General features: G+C 42.5%; 1 long non-coding RNA gene and 1 pseudogene across 1 annotated transcript; both read right to left on the bottom strand.

The window, feature by feature from the left end:
• Window positions 1-482: 482 nt before the first annotated feature.
• On the bottom strand, window positions 483-8,083 carry LOC131397414 (leukocyte immunoglobulin-like receptor subfamily A member 5; annotated as a pseudogene).
• Window positions 8,084-9,096: 1,013 nt separating this feature from the next.
• Window positions 9,097-21,302, bottom strand: LOC131397419 (uncharacterized). The gene is made up of 3 exons (XR_009216763.1): window positions 20,712-21,302; window positions 18,781-18,829; window positions 9,097-9,557 (listed from the first exon to the last, which is right to left on the bottom strand). It is a non-coding gene; the product is annotated as an uncharacterized LOC131397419 (long non-coding RNA).
• Window positions 21,303-25,982: the final 4,680 nt, after the last annotated feature.

The raw sequence follows: 25,982 nt of genomic DNA, 5'->3' as shown, positions 1-25,982 counted from the left end.
CTCCTACAAGTAATGAATTAGAATCCTATGTGCTCATTATTATCTCCCACAATTGACATTAACATTTTTCACTTTGCATCTCACCTGAATGCGGATTTTGGTCTCTCAATTTCACTGAAACTGTGCCACAATATGGAAGTGGGAATTATTATTACACGTAAAATACAAGGAAACCTAGGAGCACTTTGGGGCTATCAGAGTGGAAGTCAAGGTGTTCTACTGGCTGGGCTGTTTTGTGAAAGTCACTTCTGCACTTCACTTCCCAACTCTGCACCTGGGACCTCACATTGCCACCTTGGAGTTGGCCAGGAAGGGAGTATATACACGAGAGAAACTAGAAAATGTCTTGAGTCACTATTTTTAACAATGGGGTTCTGGGGCAGTAAAGAACTAGCTATCATTTCCAAGGGCAATATTTTCAATCCAAGGAATGATATTTCTGAAGAAACTACACAAGTAGCATCTGATGAAAAGTGAAGGGCTTGTGAATTACAGAGAATATTTTAATTCATCATTTTATATTTATCACTTTCAAGCCGTATCTTTGTTATGACAATTTATTGATTTATTAAAACAGATTGCATGCTCTGAATGAAGAGATGGAGATTCCTTAATACACAACAACGTATGTGGTAACTAGAAATAAAGAAAAATATTTTACATGGAAGTGTACCAGAGCATGAAAGCCTGAGGTAGTGTGGACCCAAATCTGCCATGTGGGATACACGCTGATTTCACAGAAATGGGGAAAGATAGGAGCCAGTCAAGATAACTCAACGGCGGTCATGAGGGAAATTCCCAAGCTTTATTTGGAGAAGAGTCCAGGCATTGTCCCTGCACATGAACAATGATTCCTTCTCCTCCCAATGACCTGCAGGCAGTTCACAAAGCACAGCCCTCAGATGCTCTTCCAGAACCTCCTGGGCGTACAAGGTTTATTGCCAAGGCTCTACCACTCAGAACAGTGCATTGTTCCCTCTTGTGTTTACCTCCTAGCTGCATCTTGGGTCCTTCTCTGGCTGTGCTGAGCCTGAAATAGCAGAACCCCAAGGACAACCAGTATCAAACCAGCCACCGCCATCCGGATGAGATTCTCCACTGTGTAGTCTTGGGGACGTGAGGCTAGGAATTGTGGATAAGGAGGTCACAGAGGTCAGAGCAGAGGAAAATCACCCTAAGATCCCTGTATGTCCACCCAGGGCACCTGCCTCCCCTTGACAATTCATGACCATCTGCACCAGACCCATAACTAAGAATTTCTCCTACTCACCACTCTTGGAGTATGACTTGTTTTGTGATGGGCTGAAGATGTCAGCTGCTCTTTTTTAATTAATTAATTAATTTATTTATTTATTTATTTATTGTGAGGAAGATCAGCCCTGAGCTAACATCTGCCAATCCTCCTCTTTTTGCTGAGGAAGACTGGCCCTGGGCTAACATCCGTGCCCATCTTTCTCCACTTTATATGGGACGCCTCCACAGCATAGCCTGAGAAGCAGCGCGTTGGTGTGCACCCAGGATCCGAACTGGCGCACCCTGGGCCCCTGCAGCGGAGCACGCACACTTAACTGCTTGTGCCACCAGGCCAGCCCCTCAGCTACTCTTGAGAAACAAACAAAGAAAATTGAAGTTGGATGAAGAGTTGATGCAACTCAAGCCTTTCCCCTGGGCCCTGTGTTCTTATAATTCCCTCTGTTTCTCATGACATCACTGTTATTCAGTCCTTTCATGGACGCTTTCTCTGCTGTAGAAGGATTCCCTCTATTCTCATTGGATTCTTTCAGTTGCCCTTTATGTTTTGAATTTAGACATTGCTTCTGAGTCACTTTTGAACAGAATTTCAATGTGCCCCAAGAGCTCGGGATTGATGAGAAAAATGGTCTCCTAATACAGAAATAATGGAGTTCTTATATGCTCCCTGTTCATTCTGGGATATGGACCATGTAAGATAACTCTTCTAGATATGAGAGTTTCTATTTATTCAACACCTGAGGACCAAGCATCCATGGATGAGGGGTTGGACATTTGTGTGTGTGTATATATGAAATGTATTAAATATATATATTTATCATATATATATATGAGAAAGAGAGAAGATTCACACCACACAGTATGGTTGGATTAATTAGATGAAATAAGTTAGGTTAGAAGGAGGCTGGTCTGTTCTGAACAGTGTCACAATGAAGGTCACACTTGGAGATGACATTCAAGCTGATGTCTGAGTAGGAGATGGAGCCTGAGAGGAGCCAGGTGAAGACCCAGACCACGCACATCACAGGCTGCAGGAGGAGCAGGTCCCCACAAAGATCTCAGACTGTTCCTCAATAAGGAATAAAGTCATGTCTGTGGGAGGTAAGGAGGATCCAGAGGAGAAAGGGGAGGTGAGATTTGGGGGCTTGGTGCACTCGAGACAGGTCAGAAAGGACAGGACAGATGAGGGAGGCTCCATCACCATCATTACCGTCATCATTATCATCACCATCATCAGCATCATCATCATCTCTCTCTTTGGAAGAACTCTGGAAACAGGTATATGATTTCAAGAAGAGAAGACTAGTCATTTAATTTTATATTTGAACTTTTTCATGCTAAAATTCCAGGTAGGAAAGTAGATTGCAAAAATGTGTGAAATTCTCAGCTTCTTTGATATTAAAATCCTGTAATGGTTAACGGCATTCAAAAAAAACAATAAATGAAAGAAAAAAAAAGATAGCCTCGAGGCGGGCCCCATGGCCTAGTGGTTAAGTTTGGCATGCTTCACTTCAGTGGCCCACGTTCAGATCCAGGGTGAGGACCTATATCACTTGTCAGTGGCTATGCTGTGGCTGTGACCCACATAAAAAATAGAGGAAGATTGGCATAGACGTTAGCTCAGGGGTGAATCTTCCTCAAGTAAAAAGAGGAAGATTGGCAACAGACGTTAGCTGAAGGTGAATCTCCCTCAGAAAAAAAAAAAAAAAGGGTAACCTCTACCCTCTCCATATCAAATATCCAAAACCAGGAAACTCCTCAGTTCTGGTCTTTGAAGCTTTAAGGAACAGAGGAAATCAGTGCTGTTATAAAATTGGGTGAGCACAAAAGCATAAGTAACCCTGCAGATCTATTTTAGCCACTTTTAACATAAAAAAGACATAAAAACAAATTGTAGATCAATTCTAATTATACATCTCAATGTAAAAATTCTAAATAAGTTTATACAAGTCAGAAATTATGAATGAATATTAGACGTCATTCAATGGGATTAATATCCAAATGACTGATATTAAGAAGTCTTTTAAATGTATCTCACCATGGTTAAATTAAAGAAAAAAAAAATCAGGAGATACAAAAAAGTCCAGAAAAAAACTTCCTGAATTCTATAAGTAAATAATATTTTCTTTTCCTAATAAAACCTGAATGAAAGAGAAATATGGACCAACATGGATAGGTCAATAGTGTTATATATGTATAAAATATAGATTTTTGATGTTTACCCTAAAATAATTTTAAAGTGACACTCAGGTATATCTTAGCCTGTTACTTTGTCATCACTATCATACGGTATTTGATGCAAATAAAATGGGTACACATCTGGAAATAAAGTGAAATTTCAATTTTCTTGAGGTTAATATAATTATTATCCAGAAATCAGAGGAGATCAGTTGAAAAACAATTGAAAGGTGGAGAATGTATAATAAGCTAATTAGAGATGAAATTAATAGAGGCAAACTAGTATCATTATCTATACTTAACAATTATTTAGAAAATATAAAGTAATCAGAGATCTTATGAATTAATAAAGTTGTTGAATAATATTTAAGCTATGAGTTTAGACAATTTTATGAATGCAACTTCAAAATGTATCTGAAGTCATTAATAAAACTCCATTTTAAGCAACTTTTATAAGAAAACTTCACATTACTTAAAAGTTATTCTCCATAATGAATTTATAAATTTAATCTAATCCCAATGAAAACAGCAGTAGAATGACCTACTTTTAAGTCAGAAACATTTATAAAGTAAATTTTTAAATTTATATATGCAAGTATTGCTGTAAAATTCTCAGAGAAAGAGAGAGAAATAACAGAGAAGTGTGCACAGCAAATGCAGAGTAGACGTGAGCTGCACACAGACGTTCTGTGCAGTGATCCCATAAGTGACCACAGGGAGCCGTGCATGGTCCCTCCTTAGTCTCAGGTGTGCACTGAGTGGCTGGAGGCCTCCAGTGAGCATAGGAGGGCTGTGCAGAGCAGTACATAGGGGCGATGATGCTCCTTTCTATAGGAATGTGTCTGAGGTGGTCTCCACCTGCACCCACATCAGATCCCACCTTGCCCAAGCAGCCTCCTGTCCTGGTCTGAGAGGGCTCGGGGACCCCCCACATATGTGAGTGAGGGGCTACATCTAAGGGTCTCTTTCTCATTTTTCTTGGAAATGAGAAACAGGAGCTTCCAGGGGAGTGTCTGTCTGTCCTCTCTCCGTCTCTCCCAGCCTGTCCTCTTCTATCAGCCCAGCATCTTCCCTGGATTCCAAGTCAGGCCTGGACCCCAAATGCTCAAATTCGCCCCTCTCCTTCTTCTCCACACATCCTCCAAAACTGGTTAGGGGCTTGGGAGCCAGGTGATCTGACAAGGGAGAGAAAAATCCCACAGTTTTTGTATGAGAGGAGGAGGGTTGAGATACTAAATCAATGGGGATTCCAAATCTTTGCAGTCTTCACAATCCTGTGGCTTCCTCTTGCTAAGCTGAGACTCCAGGCCTGATGGACAAAAATCACGTGAACTCACCTCCTGTCTCCCTCAGTTTTTTCAATCCTGACAAGGTCAGAGTTACCGGGAGCAGCAGGACAGGCCCAGAGAGGGCAGGACCAGGAGCAGGTCTATGATGAGCCACTTCCCAGATGCCCCAGAAGGTCAGAAATGAAAGGGCCTCTGGAGGTCACGGCCAGGCAGCTCCCCCTTATTCAGACAGAGAAAGGCGTTCTCAGAAGTTAAACCACCCAGGAAAGCTGAGCCCACACACTCTCAGCCCCACCTCCTAGGTGTCCCTCCCACCCTGACTCCTAGAGGAACACCTCTGTGGGATCTCTGTCTTCTCCTGGCTCCTGGTGAGTAGTGATGCTGTGGTTCTGAGAGGGAGACACCAGGAAGTCATTGGGTCTTGTAATTTGTGTCTAATCTCATTTCCTCTTAGTTCACTGAGACTCATCCCACCCCTCTCCCTGCCTCAGCCCTGTCTAAGCTGCAGGGGTGGGGTGTCCCAGGGGTGGGAGGTTCCAATCTGTTTCCACCCTCTCGTGGGCTGGACCTTTGTCTGTGGAACCTCCCCTATGGTCCCATTATTTCCACCATGTCTCCTACTTTCCAGTGGGCAAAGCCCAGAGATGACCTTTTGAGCTCTGAGACCCCAGAAACAGAGTCTCCTCACCTGAGATTAGGAGCCCTGGGACCAGGGACCTGTCCAAACTCACCTTCTCAGGGAGCACTGAGACTCCCCCAGTGGATTCCACGCCGTATATCATAAAACAAGAATGGGGGATGTGAGAGAGGCTGTCATTCTTCTCATGTCAGCACAGCTATTCCTCCCCAAGGCTGGGCCCCAACATCTCCCTGTGCCATGACTGTGCCACCCATCATCCATCCTACCTCAGGGCCTGTGTAGCCCTGTGGTCTCCCTGGCATTTCTGCCTGACTCCCAGCCCTGATGGGACGCAAGCCTGTCCTTGAGTATCTGAGGGGCATTAGATCCTCACAGAGACTCTCAGATCTGCCCTGGGTGGTCTGTGCTCCCTCTGAGCAAAGGGGCCTCAGTGACTCACCAGTTGTAGAGATGAGACCTGTCAGTGGGGGCTTGGGGGTCCCCATAGGGTCTTGGAAATGAGGACAGGAAAGGGATGAGGGTCTGGGGCTGACTGTGGAGTCCCTACCTCATTCTGACTCTTTGCCTACATCTCTCATGTGCCTCCCAAGAGCCCCCTTCTGCCCACCTGCCTCCTTCTAGACACTAGATGTGAGGGAGGGGAGTGGGCAGTGGCGGGAGGGCCTCTGAGGGGCAGATTTCCTTCTTGAAGACTGTCTCTCAGAGCCCCCCCCTCCCATTCCAGCCCAGATGTATCTTGAGGACAGGGCACTGAATAGATTGTAGAGGCAGAGGGGAGTGCTGAGGTACCTTATCTGAGACCATGAGCTCCAGGGGGTCACTCAGGTCTGAACACACCTGGGGTTTGATCCTGTAACAGCCATAGCATCTGAACATCCACCTGTGAATGGGGGTCATAAGGCCCACAAGGAACAGAGCATGGGACTGCCCATTAGGGTGTCTCTGTGAGTCCAGGATCAAGGAGGGCTTATGTTCTCCTTCCTTAGTCAGAATGAACCTGTCAAATCCCAGCCATGAGCTACACTGGAGGGTCACATTCCTTCCTGAGGTCACCACTGGGCTCGACAGTGCTGAGAGGGTGGATTTGCTATAAATTCCTAGGAGAGGAAGAGGCAGCATGTTAAATGGGGCTGACACCTCCCTCATATCCCCCAGGGCTGGGCTGTGAGAGGGGACACACCCCTGAGAGCAGACCCCCTTCCTGAGGGCAGACCTGAGGCTGGGACCCCTGAGTGTCCTCTCACCTGTCACCACCAGCTCCAGGGTGTCACTGTGCTCTGACAAGCCAGTGGGCCTGAGATAGTAACAGTGACGTCTCCCTGCATATTGCCCTGTCATGTGTGAGATGGATAAATTGGCTTTTTCCCTGGGCTCCAGTGGGGACTGTTCATCCCAGGAAAAGGGCTTCCCTCTTTATCCAGTTGGTACTCCAGGGCCTCCAGGGTCCCCTGACACCAGCTGTTCATGGGCTCCCACCAGGGGATCACAGAGCCTGGTTCAGCCCAGATGGCAGGTTTGGGGAGGCTCCCTGGAAGGATATCAAACTCTGGGTCACAAGACATATATGACCTCTGTTCCCCAGCTCTCAGCCCCAGAACCCTCCCAGATGTCTCCCACCCATCAGCCCAGAGCTGCTGTTCTCCATTCCCAGCTGCTCAGGCATGTCCCCTTGTCCTCAATGAGAATGTGGTACCTGGGACGCCTGGGAACAGACTCATCTGCCTGCACTGGGTTCCTTAGGATCACGCTCAGCCCTGGAAGAGAGTTCCCTGTGAGATTTGTCCTTGAAGTCTGAGCAGAACCCCACCTCCCTGCGAGCTTCCTGAGTGCTGAGGTCTCCTGAAAGACCAGTGCCTGGCTGTGGGGTGGGGTCCCTCCCAGAGTAGGGCTTTCCCTTTCCCTCCTCAAACCTCACCAAGGCAGAGCAGGGCCATGAGAGTGGGGGTCATGGCATCTCCTCCCTGTGGCTCTGCTGTGAAGATGGAGGAGACTACAGTGTCTGGCAGGACAGAGAGATGCACAAGATGTGTCTGCTCGGAGTCTGGTCCTCCCCACCACGGGGTTGTCATGTCAGCAGCCCCATAGGAAGGGGAAATACCCGTTCCCAAGAGCCTGGTTCTAGTTTCCAGGTCAAAGCAGCAAATAGAGGTGGTGCCTTCCTGAGATGCCACTTCTAGTTTAGGGTGACTCAGGGTATGTCCTTCCCTCTCAAAGCCTCCCCCATGGGGTCTCCTTCATCCTCAGCCCGTCCATCAGCTCATCCCTGTGGGGTCCTCACCATGGACAGTGGTCATCCAGGCCCTGGAGATGCTTCAGGGAAGATGTAGGTTCCTGCTGCCCTGCAGAGCTCAGATCAGCAGAGGCACACACTCAACATCTCACCGCACAGTTCTGGTTGAGGTCGTTGTGACAATGAGCACAAAGGAGAAATACAGTCAAATCAGGGAAGGAAACACCACTCCTCTCCTGGCCCCAGAGTGTCAGCTTTTTGCTCTCACAGCCACTTTCATGGATTTCTCTTTTTTCTTGCAACAGCATCCATTCCCATCTCTCTGGGAACAAACCTCTGAGTCATTTCTGCTTCCTCAGAGCCCCTTGTTCCCTCAGGCAGAGCTCTCTTCCTCTTCCTGGGGCTCTGTCTTCAGCTTTAGGGGTCAATGACTGGGTTAGTTCTCCGAATTGTGGGATAAAGCTGATTTTTATTTAAATAGTACTCCATCATACACTGACCGTGTAACCCTGAGCATTAACGTACAATCTCTGAGCCTGTTTCCTCATCTGCAGCATGTTCTCATGAACCCCACTCCTCAGAGTGGCTGTGGGTCAGTGGTGCTGGGAGGGATCAATCAATTTCCAGGCCAGGTTAACACAGGAGTGGTTTGGGACATGAAAGGATCATGGGGTCTGACTCCAGAGTCAAGTGGATAGTTGATGTGCCCACCCAAGAGCTCTCATTTGCCCTTAACACAGGGAAATGCTACTTGCAACATTTAATTTCATTTCTCTTTGAGAAATGAAAGTTCCCATAGAAAAAAAGAAATGGAAGTTCCCATAGTGGAGAGGAAACCACAGCAAAAGCTAGAGATAAAGCTGAGTGGCCTCCAGTGCCCAGGACTATCAAGGGGTCCTAAGGAGGAGGTCACCTGTGTGGAAACAGAGAGGACCCCCAGGTCTTCACAAGAAGGGAGGGCTTGGGGCTCCAGGCGAAGTTGGGAAACTATGGTTTCCCCTCCCCCGTGTTTCTGGGTGGGCAGTGGAATATCTGCCCGCTGCCCTGAGCCCACGGTCAGCACTGAGCAACCTCCCCTGTGTGGCCTGAAACAGATTGAATCCATTATTGTCAGCCATGGGCGTCTGCCCCACCTGAGAATGTGAGGCACTCGTTGGATCACCCCTGCAGGACACAACCCAGGCAGATGCTGCGTTTGAGAGAGTGGATGCCACGGGGAAGGAACAGCTCGAACAGTCCCTCCTTGTCAGCTTGACTCCCAGGTCAGCCCTGGGAAACTCTCTCTGGGAGATCAAGTGTGTGGCAGCAGAGTCTTCCAACAGGAATGGACAGTCAAGAGTTGTCTTAATCATGATGAACATGCTATGGACAACAAGCTACTGATGAATGGGGTTATCATATGCAAGGAATAGAGTCACCAGGAAAATAAGAGAGTAATTTTAAATTAAGGGTGTTTAAATATCCGAAACTTAAAGGAAGAAATGGAATTCTTAATGCAAAAATATGGATTGTTTTTATTGAATAGGCAAGTATTGAAATGAGTTAGAAATTTTAGATATGAAAACTCCAGTAGAATTAAAACATTGAAAAAATTCATCCCCTCAAGGACAAGAGAGCTGAATTATGAAAGCAGAACACAGTAATGATGGAATTTTCCAGAATGCAGCATAGGGAGACCAGAAATGGAAATTTAAAATACTTGGGTAATAGAATGAGGAGGACCAACGTCACATCCATTGTAAGTGTCAGAGGAAAGAAAGAGAATGACGTCCAGCAACAGATCAAGAGACAAAGAATTAACTTTTACAGAGATGAGGAAAGACTAAGTGCTGGGAGACATATAATTAAAACAACATCTGTGGGTCAGCCCCATGGTGTAGTGGTTACGTTCACGTGCTCCGCTTCAGTGGCCCAGGGTTCGCCAGTTAGGATTCCGGGTGAGGACATACACAGGGCTCCTCAAGTCATGCTGAGGCGGCGTTCCACATACAAAAAAATAGAGGAAGATTGGCATGTTTATTAGCTCAGGACTAAACTTCTTCACCAAAAAAAAAAAAAAATGACCTTTGTTTCTTGACCCTTCATGATAAATGAGGAAAATGAAGGATAAGTGAAAAATATGTATCTTACACTGAATTGTACACTTTAAAAAGGTCAATTTTATTTCATGTGAATTTCAACTAAAAAAAATCTAGGAGAACTGGCCTGGGGCCCTATAAAAGTCCTAAAATTATTTCCTAGAGAAAATGCAAAGCACCATCAATAGAATGACAGGCTCTGGGACCAGACTGCCCCACAGCAAAAAGAGATGCCAGAAGAGATTGGAGAAATGCTTTCCAGGAATTAACTGTTTGTGAAGAATTTTATTCTGAGCCAAATGATTTTTAAGGGACAAAGGAGAAAGGGTCAGCAGGGGCAAACCCCTAATCAGGAGGAGACTCTGACCTGAATCTCTCACATTAAACCCAGCACATTGGGCTGCATCTTCACGAGAGATAAGAGCTTCAGGGGGTGGATCCTTAACCACCATATGGATTTTCCTCTCCTAGTAGTTGAATCCTACTCTTTATTTGAAATGAGAAAATGTTTCCTAGTAACTTGATAAAGAGAATGAGGGTGAAAGAAAGCATTTCCAGGGCTGCAAGTTCTTAGATACTTTACTGTTTTCAGATCCAGTGAAAGGAATATTAAGTGATGTAATTCAGTTAGGAGAACAAGGAACTCAAAATGGAGACAGTGAGATGGAACAGTGAGGGAAAAAAATGGCCAAAAAATACCCATCGGAAAATTATACAAACATACACACTTGCACACAACATGCACACATTCGTGCTCATTGACACAGAGATGCACACACACACACACACACACACATTTATACATATGAGTACTCAGAATTCAGGTATAGTGTAGCTAGAACCCTGTCTTCTCTAAAGGAAAAGGATAATGAATACTTGCATAGAAATAAAAATGTAAATACATACATTAAAAATGAGATTAACTTCTTAAAATTAGAAACGGAAAAACTTCCAAAGATCTTCGTGTAATTAGCTGAAACAAACTTTTTCAGCTTTGTTTAGGTATAAATGACAAACAAAAATTGTATATATTTTAAAAAAATGTATATATTTAAGGTGTGTAACTTGATGTTTTTATATATGTATACATTGTGAAATAATCAGTATAATCGAGGTAATTACCACACCCATCATTGGCGTAGTTAACATTTTGTGTGTGTGGTGAGAACACTTGAGATCTACCCACTAAGCAAATTTCAAGTACTCGGCACAGTCTTATTAACTGTAGTCACATGACTGTACCTTAGATCTCCAGAACTCCTTCATCTGTATAACTCTAACTTTGCACCCTTGACCAACACCTCCCCATCTCCCCATTTCCCCAGCCCCTGGCAACCACCTTTCTGCTCTGTGTCTATGATTTTGACTATTTTGGACTCCACATGCAAGTGAAATTATTTTGCATTTGTCTTCGTCTTTCTTATTTCACTTAGCATGATGTCCTCCAAGTTCATCCATGTTGTCACAAATGGCAGGATTTCCTTCTTTTTAAAAGATGAATGATATTCCATTTGATGAAAATAATAAGAATGATAAGAAGTTTTCACATATTAAAGTGTATGGAGAAGCCATTGTGGTTTAACCTGGATTTAGCCTAAAACTTGTTTTTCCCACATCAGTCTCACTTATTGCCCATCAAACATGCATTGAAAATCTGCCTCAAACATTTTCCAAAAGCAAGGAAAGCAGTCTTTAAAGATAGGGATGAATGTCTCCCTTTCTCTGATACCAATACCAATACTTCTTTGATCATAAGCTTTTCTTCCCAGAGAACCAAGGTCAAGTTGACCTGCTATGTATGTGCTAAACTTCAGCAAAACATATCCTTGTGTCTTTGAGAAAAAAATTGTATTCCTGTCATCCTTGGTGTATGTTCTTTGTCCTGAAACAGTATATAAACATGCTATAAACCACATTTCTATAAAGTGCCTTTTTCCCTGGTGGAGATACACTTCTAGGCTAGTGCTCAGTATTTGCTCAATAAATATCACTCTATCTTTCTTACTTATAGATTGGTTATTGATTTATAGCATATATATATGTATATATACCACATCTTCTTTATCCATACTTTTGTTGATGTACATTTAGTTTGTTTCCATATTTTGGCTATGTTGAATAATGCTGCAATGAACATAGGAGTGCAGATATCTCTCTGATAACCTAATTTTATTTACTTTGGAAATATACCCAGAGGTAGGGTTGCTCGATCATATGGTAGTTCTATTTTTAATTTTTTAAGAACCTCCATACTGTTTTCCATATTGGTTATTCCAATTTACACCACCAACAGTGCACAATGATTTCCTTTTCTCCACATTTTTGCCAACACTAGTTATCTCTTGCCTTCTTGATGATAGCCTTTCTAACAGCCATGGGGTAATATCTCATTGTGGTTTTGCTTTGCATTTCCCCGATGATTAGTGAGGTTGAACACATTTTCATATACTGATTGGCCATTTTGGATGTCTTCTTTTGAGAAATGCCCATTCAGGTCATTTGCCCATTTTTTAATTGGGTTATTGTTATTATTTTTTAATTCAGTTGTACAAGTTCCTTATGCCAACTTAAAAAGCAAATTTGCCTGTTGTTTTATCTCCAAATGAGTTTATTCAAGAATATCCAAAGATGTACAATTCATGCTATGGCAAACCATAGGCAAACCCAGCAAACAAGGAAGGGGAGCTGCTTTTATAGAGAAAAATGGGTATTAGGGAGTGGCTGTTCTAAACGAAATATCCATTGGGGAAAGCAACAGTTCAGGGCGACAATGGCTTCTCATTGGCTGAGCTGTGGCATTTCTCAGGCGGGGGTTTTCCCTGGTTGGGAGAGAAGTCTTCTTTCAGTAGTAAAGTTGTTGTACTTCCTGTGGAAGATGCAAGAGTATGTCTCTTCCTGTTTGGTGTAATTGATGATGCGTGATAGGGCGTGAGAGCTCCCCCTACAGGCCTTCCCAACTCCAATTTAGTTAAGGTTTCTTTTATTAACCTCCCCACTTACTTGTTTTGAAAATTAACCCCTTATCAGATATATGGTTTGCAGTATTTTCTCCATTCTGTAATTTGCCTTTTCATTCAGTTGATTATTCCCTTTGCTGTGCAGAAGCTTTTTAAGTTGATGCAATCCCACTTGTCTATTTATCGCTTTTGTTGCCTGTGCTTTTGGTGTCTTATCCAAAAAAAAATCATTGCCTAAACAGTTGTAAGAAGCTTTTCACCTTTGCTTTCTTCTAGTAGTTTTACTGTTTTAGGTCTTACATTTAAGTCTTTAATCCATTCTGAGTTGATTTTTATACATGGTGTGAGCTGAGAGACCAATTTCATTCCTCTGCATGTGGATGTCTAGTTTTCCCAACACCATTTATTGAAGAGACTATCCTTTCTCGGTTGTGTGTTCTTGATACCCTTGTGGGAGATTAGTTCAGCTAAAATAACTAAGATAATTATTTTGTATTTTTGTTGTGTGCCAATAAAAATTTATTTGTGGACACTGAAATTTGAATTAAAAAAAAATTTCTGTGTCATGAAATATTCTTCTTTTGATTTTTTTCAGCCATTAAAAAAAGAAGAAAACATCCTTAGCTTGTGAGTTGTAGTAAAACAGGCTAATTTTGCACTGGCAGTAGTTTGCCAACCTTTGTTCTAGACTTTCTTCATGCAAATACAAGCAAATGCAAATATATAGTCTTATTTTTTCTCCATTAGGGACATTAAGCAATTCTAGGTCACCTCAGAGAAATCTTCTTATCTGTACTCTCCCAATTTTTGATTGTTGAAGATTCTTCTGGCAACTACCCTCTGTCTTCAGCAGCCATTCAACATGCAAACTTCTTCACAAAGTTGGGCTTGTCTTCCGTTTGTTCAGGATGAAGAAACTTTTAGTATGTAGTATCTTGGATCAATAGGGCCCAGGAGACCTTGGATGTAAGATAATTATTTTGAATAATTTTTCGGGCAACTTATAGATCATTTCTAAAAGTCAGTTAATGAAGATTTATTTTTTAACTTAGATCTTGTCATATGTCCCTGAATCTCCATGTTTCTTGTAGCTTTGCTATGGTATCTGTACACTGGAAGAAGCAGCAACCTCTTCAGTCTTTACTGCCTGGTTCTGGCAGGGACAGCTGCCAATCAGCCCTATTAGAACTTTTGGGAGCCTGTCAAATATTTTCTGTGGATATGCAAGGTCCGATTCTCTCCCACCCTCCTTGGGGAGCAGTCTCAGGGCTGTGCCTGAACTGAGAGCCCCTTTCCTCTGTTCTTACACCTGCAGCCTAGCGCTCTGAGTGAGGTGGGACACCAGTAGGTCTCCGGGATAGCACCCTCAGATGCAGCTTCACCCACTCTTCTCTCCGAAGGAGAAATCCTGGGCTGAGCTGATCTCTCAGCATTTTGTGGGGGAAGGATCATACCGGTAAAGTGAAACTGTTCTTTTTATCCAATTCTAAAACTTTTTTTTTTTTTTGGTTTTATGCTGGTCTGAGGTCTTGCAACTTAGTTAATAACTGGATTCTGTAGGTCTCATAAAGGTATTTTGTCCCAAATATCATTGTTTTGTCAATGTTTCTGTGGGGAGACAAGGGCTGGGACTTCCTATTCTGCCATCCTGCTGACGTCACTGGAATAAAATACTGATTAAAGTTTCTAGAATGCATCACAGGGAGACCAGAAATGGAAAAAGTAATGAAAGGTAATGAACATAGAGAGGAAATAAAATGAGAAGAGTAAGCAGACATCTATCACAGTTTCAGGATGAAAGAAGCGAGAATGGTGTTAGGCAAACTTGAAGAGAGAGGGGTTGAAATTTTTACAGAAATGAAAAAAGAACATGGATTTAAAGTTCATGAATTTAAAAATTCGGACCATATGTTGACCCTGGTAAAGAACATTGAGAGTAAGTCAAAAAATAATTCAAAAACTACTGGAGAAAGTGCAAGTGACACTTAAATGAATGACGAGTTCATTGGGACTGGACTTCCCAGGAGCAAAAACAGGAGACAGAAAATACTGGAGCAATACCTTGAAGGTATTGATCGTGAGTACAGAATTCTACACTGAGCCTAGTTATTATAAATGGGCAAAGCCGAACTATCGTCAGTGGACAAATCCTTAAACACATAGAGAGTCAAGGAATATCTGACACATTGGGACTCGTGTTTCGCATGTTAAACCCACCACGTCAGGCTGCATCTTTATGAGGGATAATGAAGGCATGGGAGAAAAGGTCTCTTAATACCAGATGTTTTTTACTCTAACAAGGTAAAGCTTCTCCTGTACCAAGTACTGTGATAGAGAGAGAGAATATTAATATGGATCAGGCCTTTTTAGAGATAGAAGGATGTAGATATTTTTGTGTCTACACCCTCTCCAAAAGCAATACGAAACGATGTAAATAAGTTAGAAAAATAATGAACCCAAAATGGAGAAAATGAACCCAAATGGAGATGGTACTGAGAACAAAAGATATTGACAGTACATAGAAGTATTAATAAGCATTAGATCTACGCATATTTGCAAGTGTATATAATTCTGACAATAATTTGAATGAGAAAGGAAATGGATTCTCCTCTCTAGAGCCTCCAGAAAGGAATTCATCCACATCAGAACCTTGATTTTAGCCTGGTGAGACCCATTCACAAATCTGACCTACAGAACTGTAAGATGATAAATTTCTGTTAAGCTTCTAAATTTGTGGTAACTTGTTATGGCAGCAATAGGAAACTAATACAAACATTAAAATACTTTTAAAAGATCAGCAATTGATGCTTTATATTTTGAAATCAACTATCTACTATGAAGAAATAACAGTTATGTAGTTTCACTCAACAAATCACATATCCTTGAAATACATAAAACATAAATTGATGCATAAGGAGGATTTGAACAAACATTTATCAGAGTAATATATAATATCTGATCGATTAAGCAGGCAAAAAATTTACATAAGAGTTGAATCACAATTAAATGTTCAATCTGATTTGCACACATGATGAAGTTTTTGATTGTGTATATAGTATGCATAATTTTACAGAAATATTTCTGTGACATACCTATTACTACAAAGTGGGAATGCTCATTATTTAAAGCACATATTGAACAGAAAGTATTAATTTCTTACTAGGCAACAAAGGATCTATGTCTCTCCAAACTATTGTCATACGTATCATGTTTCCTGATTAGAGTGAAATTAAATGAACATCAACAATAAGAAAACATTAAGAAAAAAAACACAATACTTTGGAAACAAAAAAAAATGTCAAGTATTTATTGTTTATAGAATCACAGAAAATTGAATTTACCAAATATTAATGAAAAAGGGTCAATGAAATTACAACATATCAAAGCTTTTAGGATGTAGAGAAAAAGAGTAAGAGAGGAAAAAAGAGAGAACATAAATTACCAATATCAAGAATAAGAGGGGCTTGTTGATTTCAGGTGCGTTGGATAGAGTCCCAGTAGTGGGATGGCTGGATCATAGGGCATCTCTATTTTTAATTCTTTGAGGAATCTCCATACCATTTTCCATAGAGGCTGCACCAATTTGCGTTCCCACCAGCTGTGTATGAGGGTTCCTGTTTCTCCACATCCTCTCCAACTAAGTGTCCCTCGACTGACGATTGGATTAAGAAAATGTGGTATATATATACAATGGAATACTACTCAGCCATAAAAAAAGACAAAATCGTCCCATTTGCAACAACATGGATGGGTCTGGAGCGTATTATGTTAAGTGAAATAAGCCAGAAAGAGAAAGACAAACACTGTATGATCTCACTCATATGTGGAATATAAACCAACACATGGACAGAGAAAACTGGACTGTGGTTACCAGGGGCAGTGGGGGTGGGGGGTGGGCACAAGGGGTGAAGGGAGTCATATATATGGTGATGGACAAACAAAAATGTACAACCCCAAATTTCACAATGTTAGAAACCATTACAACATCAATTAAAAAAAAAAAAGAATAAGAGGGGCATCACTACCAATCCTACAGACATTAAAAGGATAATAAAAAGTACTACAAATAAGCTTAGGCCAAGAAATTTTACAACTTAAGATAATGAGGATGCTGAAGGTGGTTCAGCTGAGAAATATAAGAACTGTTCAGAAATCTCTGTCTTAATGAGTCTACATCTGAGTACATTATGAAACCACCCTCCAAACATCTTCCCCAGGCCTTCGCGGCTAAGTCGCCATGATTTTTGTCCACAAGGACTGTCATAGCCTCCCACCAGGCTCATGGCTTCCACTCACTCCCTTTAAATAAATTTTGTCCACACCTGCCAATTTGCTCCTTCTAAAATATCTTGAACATAATTCTCTGATACACATATGTTAATGGCATCCCATTTCAGACTGAATAAAATCCAAGCTCCTCGTCATGGCTTATCCACCTTTACCTAGTTTGACTCCAGTCTACCTCTCTCAACTCCACCTCACCCAGCACATGTCAGGCTCACTGGTGGTTTGAACCCACCAGCTCATTGCCACATTGGATTTATGGCACTCATGGTTCCACCTGTTGGGAATATCCTTAGACTAATCTTCTCAGAACTGACTTTCCTTGTCATTAGATCACATTTGAAATGTCACTCTCAGTAGGTCTTCCCTACAACTACCTCTAAATTATACACTTAAGCTTTCTCTATGACATGACTCTATCTCAAGATGTATGAATTAATGAATCTTAATGAATTTTCATTCATTTACTCATCATACTTTTTCTCTTCCCTTTACATGCATCTGGAATATGATCCTCATGAAGACAGGATCTTTTTCCTTAACTGTTAGATATTCAGCTAATAGAATATTAAGAGATGGACAGTCATATTTAAAGAGTTCCCTTAAATCCTTCCAATCCTCTATCATCCCCATCCTCACAGATTCTGATGGAGGGAGGATAAGCACGTCTTTTGGGCATGGGGTCAGGGACCCTGTGACCCCTTTATCTCTATTAGAAAAGGCCTCAGTCCCAGAGCATAGGAGCCTAAATCCCCCTTCTGATTCCCATGCTGATCACAGCCTCAAATGCTGATGGAGAATTTGGGGATCAGAGGGGGAAGCTGACTAACTCAAGGTCACAGAGCTGGGAGGTGGCAGAGACAACACTCACACAGGAGCCCTCTGGCCCCCAAAGATTCATAGATTAAATTAACAGACTCCCTTGCTCACCTTTTGTGGTGCTTATTTATTTTTTTTTTTTTTGGTGATGGGCAAGTAATTGTAGGAATTCCTAAGAAAAAGGACAGTGAAGGGTGAGCCAGTGTCCTTCCTCACCCAATAAAGTAGGACCATTCCTGATGGAATGTTGATCCTCTGTCTACCCCTCACTCTGTCATCCCCTAAGAACTGATGGGGCCTTCTAGTCCCTCTGCCTGATTACCATGAGCAGATCCTTGCTCCCTGCAATGTCATAGTGGAAAGAGGTATTATGATATGCCAGGTGATGAAAGATAGCTATGATCAGAATACATTACGTCCCCTCTGGTGATAAATATGTGTGTTCCTCAACTGGGAAATTACCTATATGTCAGAGGGGATTCTGTGAAACAAATAAGGTGAGGGGCTGATGCAACTTCTGATCTTCCTAAACTGCGTTCAGCCTCTCCTCCTCTGGGATCTGCCCTAACCCATTTCTTCATTCTCCTGGATACATAGGACCCCAATATGGGCATCCACGCAGGAGGTGGAGGAGGTTTTGCAGGTGCCCTGACTACCATCGTCTCTTTTCCTCTCTGCATTTCTCATTGCTTCCATTTCTCCAGAATGTCTAAGATTCCCCTATCAAGTACAGGATGCCCTTCAGCTATAGCTCCATGATTTAGTGTATTGTAAGACATGGGACAGGATGAGGTTCTTCATCTGTGACAGAAAAGTGCAGTGCATCACTCGAGCTGACCACTCCCAGGGAGAGTGATTGAAAGAGCCATAGCACCCATACATCCTGCCATGGGATGGATGCGCTGGGTCACAGAGCCCAGAGGGTAGACCGCCTGGAATGCACCGTTGTGGCTCTGCCTTCCAGTGAGCCAGTGTTCCTCGGCCTCCCCCTCCCTGGATAGATGGTCCTTGTCAAACAAGCTATCAGACTCACAGAACAAGGCCAGGTTCTCACCTGACATCACCATGGGGCCCACCTGGGCAGAGAGAGGTTTCTTGTGTATCTAGGAGAAAAAGAGACGTTTGTTGAGAGCACAAGTCTTATCACCCTGTCCTTGGTCATGACAAAGAATTTTCTGTCCCCATTCTGGGATGCCCACTCTGTGTGTCTTCTATTGCCTCTCAATCACACCTTTATCTCTGCAGTGCTGAGTGATTGCATGTGTGTATCCTCTTAGGACCCCGATTCTCTATTGCTTTCTGACTCTATCTCCATGTATTATGGCTCTGAGAAGCCATAAGAGATGAGAGGTTGTCTCAAATAATGCAACCAACTAGTCACTTTGGGGACCCTCAAAAAACATACTGTTGGCCTTAGGCTCCCTGACACAAAACAAAGAGATTATGGAGTGAAAAGTGCCAAAACGTCCACAGGATCTTCAAGAACCTAATTATGCAGGGAGTGCCCAGTGTGGCCCTACACCCCAAGCTGTGGGGAGTGACCACTAGGTGGTGAAGGTTGAAAGTGACCACTCCTCCCTCTTATGCAGGAGTACATGTTAAACCACGTTGCTGATCAACAGCTCAGGATCCCAAACTCTATTCAGATCACTCAGGGCCTGGCTGTAGGGCTGTCTGGTGAGTCCCTGTGTCCTCACAGCAGAGGAAGGGACTGTGGAGTTAAAGTGGGAACCAACTCCCACTGTCATTCTGTGCCTGAGCTGGGGACACCCCTCATCCCTGTGCTCAGGAGTCTTTCTCAGTCCATCTTTCTCATCCTCTGTCTGTCACACTGTCACTGTCTAATTTGTTTTCTCTTTGGATTACAACAAAAGTTCTCTGTTTCTTCTCCTGCCCCCCCCAATCAGCTGGCTCTCCTGAGTTTGCTTGTACCTCTGTATGTCTGTTCCCCCCCACCCCGTACTGACATTGTACTCGACACTACATCCCCCCTGAAGCTCCGGGCACAAACAGAACAGATGCTGGGCCAGCCACACTCTCCTGTAATCACGATGACTGGGTGATTACATCCTCATGGTCACTGGGGGCCGACCACTCATGGGGGGAGTGACTGAGAGAGCTGTAGCATCTGTAGGTCCCACATGGACAGACGTCATAGGACCCACGGAGAAATGAGCTTGGGTGTGCCCATCAGGAAGCTCCTCTACAAATTGCTGAGAATGCTGTTTCTCTTCCTCCTTGAGAAGGATAAGTGTGTCAAACGGCAGTTCTGAGTGACGGCTCAGGGCCACACTCTCTCCTGTATGCACAAGGGGGACTGGGTGGGCCTACATGGTGGACTTTGTGAGCACAACTGAGAAGAAAGAGAGTGTGAGTCTCCATGTGCACCCTACTCACCCTTATGATATTTTCAGAGTGATTTCTACCTCCCCAAGCCAAAAGCTGTCTCAGTTCCTTCCTATGCCTTTCTGACTACATTTTCTCTGAGCCTCCTTCTCCATCCTCTGGCTCTTGATTTTATAGCCTGTATCTCACTGTCTCATCTCCATCTGCTTTTCTGTTTCTCTTGACCAGAGGTCCTCAACCTCCACAGGGCTCAGTCAAGCTGATGGGGAGGGATTGTTATGTCCACCTGGGAGAGAAGGAAGCACAGACTTAGAGAGGAAAATGGAGAGCTTCCCCCTCTTCTCGCTTTTCCTCCTTTACATTCTTCTAAGTCTTCTGCCCAAAACTGGAGTCCATGATACCCAGGGAGAATTGTTGTGGTGTCAGGGACACATGGGCATGACAGGTCTTCCCAGGCTTGGAGGGTTGATAAAATGTTGAACAAAGGTTTTCTTAAAATTTCTCTATAATAGCAAAAAATATGCATGCAAGAGAAGGGCAAAATCTGAAAGATTCAAGCAACATAAGAAAAAAATATGAAAATCACTGAAAAATATTTTCCTTCACCAGGATGTGGCACAAGGTCCCTGAAGACACTACCTGCTGAACAGTCCCTTCTCAGACTCTGGCAGCAGAGACGCCCTTTATCTCAGCATCATGGATGGGCTGGAGAATCTAAGTTATTTCTTGGTCCTCAGAGGGTTCCATGTACCCCAGCATTTGGTCCTTCCCTCCTCATGGAGGTTATTCCAACACATCTCCAGAGACTTCAGATTCTGAAGATCACAGCCTCCCTCAGGAGATTGGCTCAGTCCACAGAAGGTGTCCAGGAAGGCTCTCTAGGACAAAATCAGAGCCTGGGTGTACCAGATAGCCCCACTTCTTGTGCTTTCAGGTGATCCCTGTCCAGCCTTCCCAAGTCATCTGCATCACCCACTTCTGTGCCCCACCCCTCCCACCTGGGACAACCATTTGTATCCAACAACACAGATACCTGGTATGGGGAAAGACTCATCCATTGGTGCCCAGATCCTCTGGATCACACAGGATCCTGGAAGGAAACCACATCAGAGATGATTTGTCCCATATGAATCCCACTCTCCTAGGAACAGTGACTTGTCTTGGATATTAGCCTTGGCAGGTCAGTCTGGGCTCAGACAGCAGATGAACTCAGCTTCCCACAGGCCTCCAGCCCTAGGCTGTGAAGAGCTCACATGGGTGACAGGGTTTTCCAGCATGACCCTCCTCCACCTTCCCTTCAGGAATTACAGAGACACAAGAGGCTGATGAATTTGGGGGACATGGAACTACTTCTGTTGGACAGGGTGCAGGAGCTGAGCAAAAGTGGGAAATGAACAGGATGTCATTGCCATGACCTCAACTTCACAGTTTACAGAGTTTACGGATGACCCACTACACAGGAAGATGATGAGCTTCTTCTCACCCTAAATATGGGAGGTGTTATGGAAAAATTACAGACAATGATCATGGTTCAACAGAGCCCCTAATGAAGGCATGACGTAAACCTCATCATTTACCAACTCCTCATACCCAAATTTCAAATTTAATTTTCCTACCTCCAAAATCACATAGTTATTTAACACAGCCTACTGCCTTTTTGGAGATATATGCATGATTTGATTTATAATATGCTACATTCTTCTGCTAAATTAACATATATATATATATATAGTTAATGTTGTAGAATATTTTTAGATAAAAATAAAGTACTTATTCTATTACTTTCAAAACTGTATTAATTGCAAATTAAGAAATATTTGCAAATTTTAAAATTTTCCCACAAAGCATCAAGCAAGCTTGATTCTGCGCTATTAGCACAGAACAAAACATGCAAATTCTGGCTGTTGAAATTCTATTTAAAATTCCTCTTGACTTATGAGTCAAAATCAGAAATCCCTCTCTCACTTCCACACAACCCAAATAATATATGTACAGCCATATGTCACTTAACGAAGGGGATATGTTCTGAGAAATGTGTCCTTAGGTGATTTCATCCTTGTGTGAACATTATAGAGTGTACTTACACAAACCTAGATGGTACAGCCTACTACACACCTTGGGTCTATGGTACTAATCTTATGGGACCACCAATGTGTACGTGGTCCTTCATTGACTGAAACGTCATGATGCAGTGCATGACTGTATACACACATGCATATGTGAAATAAGAATACATACATAGATGTATGTAAATATAATGCTGAAAGTACTTTCAAAAAACCCCATAATATTCTCAGAATAAAATAAATTATTTCAAGGAAAAAAGCGTAAAATTAACACTGAACTTGAAAGCAGTATATTCACAATAATAATGTCAACTCATGTGTGGTCTGTCATCCATCCCTGCACTTCCCATAATATGAAATAACCACTATTCTGTATCTCACGTTCACCTCTTCTGTATTAATTTTGTAGATCTTGTTCTTCAGTGCAACACTGTGTGCATAGTTACCCATTCTGTATTGTGCACTTAGCATTTTGTTAAGAGGTTAGATCTCATGTTGTGTTCTTAACACAATAAAGTAATTTTTAAAAATCAAAAATATGTGATAAAATGGTACAGATCTTTCCCTGTAGAAATGATGAGTCTTGGGGATTATCCATATAGTAACCTACTAATTAACAAGTGTAAAATTACATATTAAGTTATGTGTTAGAAGTACACCCCATGGAGCTAGGACAGATGACAGGAGATCATAACTTATCTGGGATATGACAGAAAACCTTGGTTTGATAAGATCACATATGAGGACAGAGCTGAAGTTTGAGAGGGACTTCCTACCTCAGGTGGATGGGAGAGTGATGGAGAATTCCAGGAGGAGGCAATATTATATGGAAAGAAACTTTGCACTGCATTTGAGAATTCCATTCAATAGTCCTGATCTCTAAATGTGTCTGCTCTTTGGATTCTCCTGTAAATTGGTTGTAGCATCTTTCTAGTTCCCTCATTAATAATGAGTTAAATAAAAATGTTAGCTTGTGTTTATTTTATATCTGTATAGCAGAAACTATTTTACCTTAAAAAATACCCTTTACCAAGATATACTTAAGGAAAGGAATGTTGATTCTAAGTTGTGCATGTCTGCGTCTTCACTTGTTCCTCCCACCAGGAGAAAAATGAAGTAACACGTGTGCTGTGTTGCACGCACTGCACAGCTCAGTTCAGGAGACACATCTTTAACATCTAACTGTACAGGTCAAGTTCTTCTTCACTGTGACAATGAGCACTGAGGAGAAAAACAGTGAAATATGGGGGAAAACATGACTCTTCTGTTGATCCTGGATGGTGGGTTTTCTTTCTACCAAACATTCCCCTTCATGGATTTCCCTTTGAACCTTGCAACACCAACCATTCCATCTTCCTGGAAACAAACGTCTGAGTCATTTCTGTCTCCCAGTGACTCTTGTTTCCTTTCTCAGATATCTCCTCTTCACCTGTGGTCCTGTCTTTCAGCTCTAGGAGTCAGTGAGTTGGGTTAAGCCTCCGAATTTTAAGGGAAAGCTGACCTTTATTTAAATATTCACCCATCATCCACTGCCTGCTTGACTTTGGGGAGTAACGTCCAATCTTTGAGCCTTGGTTCCTCTCATTTGGAGCAATTTATCATGAACCTCATTTCTCAGAGTGGGTGTTGGGGTCAGTGTTGCCTGGTTCATAGGTGGGGCTCAATCAATGTTAATTTCCAAACCGGAATAAGATATATAGGAGTTGGTGTGTGAGGGGATCATGATGTTGGAGTCTACAGTCAAGGTGGATGATTCGTGTGAAAATTCAAGAGCCCCAGTCAGCTCCAAAACACTGAGAAATGTTATTTATAATATTTCTGAAATATGTAGTCATAGCCAAATGCAGAAAAGGAGAAACTAGGGTTCCCAACATTGAGAGGGAACCACAACAGACAAATGATACCAAAGCTGAGTGGCCATTGGTGCCTAGGACTAGCAAGGGGTCAAAAGGGATTTTCCACCTCTGTGTGGACACAGGACAGGAAGCCCAGGATCCTCCCACGCAGAGAAGTGATCAGGGCCCTGTAGTGAGTTTGGAAGATGTGCTACCCCCTTCCCAGTGTTTGTATGTGGGGACTTGGATATCTCTGCCCACTGACTTCAGCCCATGGTCAGCACTGAGCCACCTCCCCTGTGTGTGCATGAAGCAGATTCACTGCAGTGTAGGCAGACATGGGCATCTGTCCCACGTGTGAGTGTGAGGCTTGCAGTAGACCCATCCCTGCCAGACACAACCCTACCCTGAGTTTGGGAAAGAGGGTGCCATGGGGCAGAAGCCACTGCAGTAATACCTCTCACCATGCCTGACTCCCAGCACAGCCCTGGGAGAAAATCTCTATGGAAAATCAGGTGTGTGTAAAGCCTTCCAACAAGTGTGGGCAGCAAAGAGGAATCCTAATAATGATGGACACTGCTTCAAAGACAATCTGTAGACTCATTAATGTGGATTATCATATCCATGGAAACAGAATGGTATGCATATATGAGACTCGTTTTAAATTAAGCATGTCTTTACATATCTGAAAATTAAAGGAGGAAATTGAATTTTTGAGGCAAGAAGATGGGTTATGCAATAGAAGAAGCCTTTCAGCCACTCTATGTCTTCTGATAATCCATTTACATTGAAAGTGATTATTGATGTGTAAGGACTTACTACTGTCATTTTATTAGTTGTTTTCTGACTGTTTTGTAGTTTTTTGTTCCTTTCTTACTCACATGAGAGGATAACAGGGTCAGAGAGAGCAGATTCACAGAATGTCATCTATGAGAACTTCTGACGTAGAAACTACACAGGAAAAAAGGAGCCACTTTTCCCTTGTGCACTTTCTCCAATTCCCCCTCATTGGGGACCAAGGTGAGACCGGGATTCCTAATTATGGTTCAACCTGGAACCAAGACCTTGTGTGATCTCCACACTAATGTCTTATGTCTCTGAAATCACCCCCATGCCTGCACTGGTGGCCTCCATCTCAATTCAGATTCAGGGGACATGAAGGGTTCTAAAACTCACATGAACCTAATCTAAACCACTAATTCCATATCCCGTGATATTGGGCAAAGTGTTTGTTCAGTCACCAGTTTCTTACCTTGGAAGTAGCTCATTGATTTGACTCAAATTAGGATGAACACGCACATGGTGACTATATTTTGAGGGAACCTCAATGCCAACATGTAAAGTATTTGCTGTAACTGATCAATAGCAACTTTGATTGATATTCAGTGTGAAATGAAGCCTACAGCTTTCTCCGTCCTACTTCAATTCCACCTCACTAGATTGTATTTAAGTTAAGAATAGGTTATGAATAGAAATGTGTTATTTACCGGTAATAACAAATGGACTTACAAGTCAACAAATGAAAGTCAAGAAGAACATTGTCAGTATTCCAGATGGTGGCTTCCATCTTGAACAAAACCTTCCAAATTGACTGGTAGTTTACCACCATTATGGAATTCTTATGGAATTCTTTTCCTTCATTTATTTATAGAATTAAACTTAAATTTGCCTCTCTAAATAATAAACATTGTCTCCTACAGAACTGTAGGAGATTAGGAGTTTCTTCACAAAAGAGATTGAAATCATAAAGAAAAACCAATCAGTGCTGATGGAGATGAAGAACACAATGGAGGAGATAAAGGAGAATCTGGAATCTTTAAAGAACAAAGCTGACAATATGGAGGAAAGAATCAGCATTTTAGAGGATAGGAATATAGATATGCTCCAGATAGAAGAGGAGAGAGAGCTAAGACTAAAAAGAAATGAAGAAAGTCTCCGAGAAATATCTGACTCTATTAGGAAATGTAACATAAGAATTATAGGTATTCCTGAGGGAGAAGAGAGGAAAA

The sequence above is a fragment of the Diceros bicornis genome, chromosome 34 (genome assembly GCF_020826845.1).
Source record: "Diceros bicornis minor isolate mBicDic1 chromosome 34, mDicBic1.mat.cur, whole genome shotgun sequence".
NCBI lineage: Eukaryota > Metazoa > Chordata > Mammalia > Perissodactyla > Rhinocerotidae > Diceros > Diceros bicornis.
This window is presented reverse-complemented; position numbering and strand designations above follow the sequence as displayed.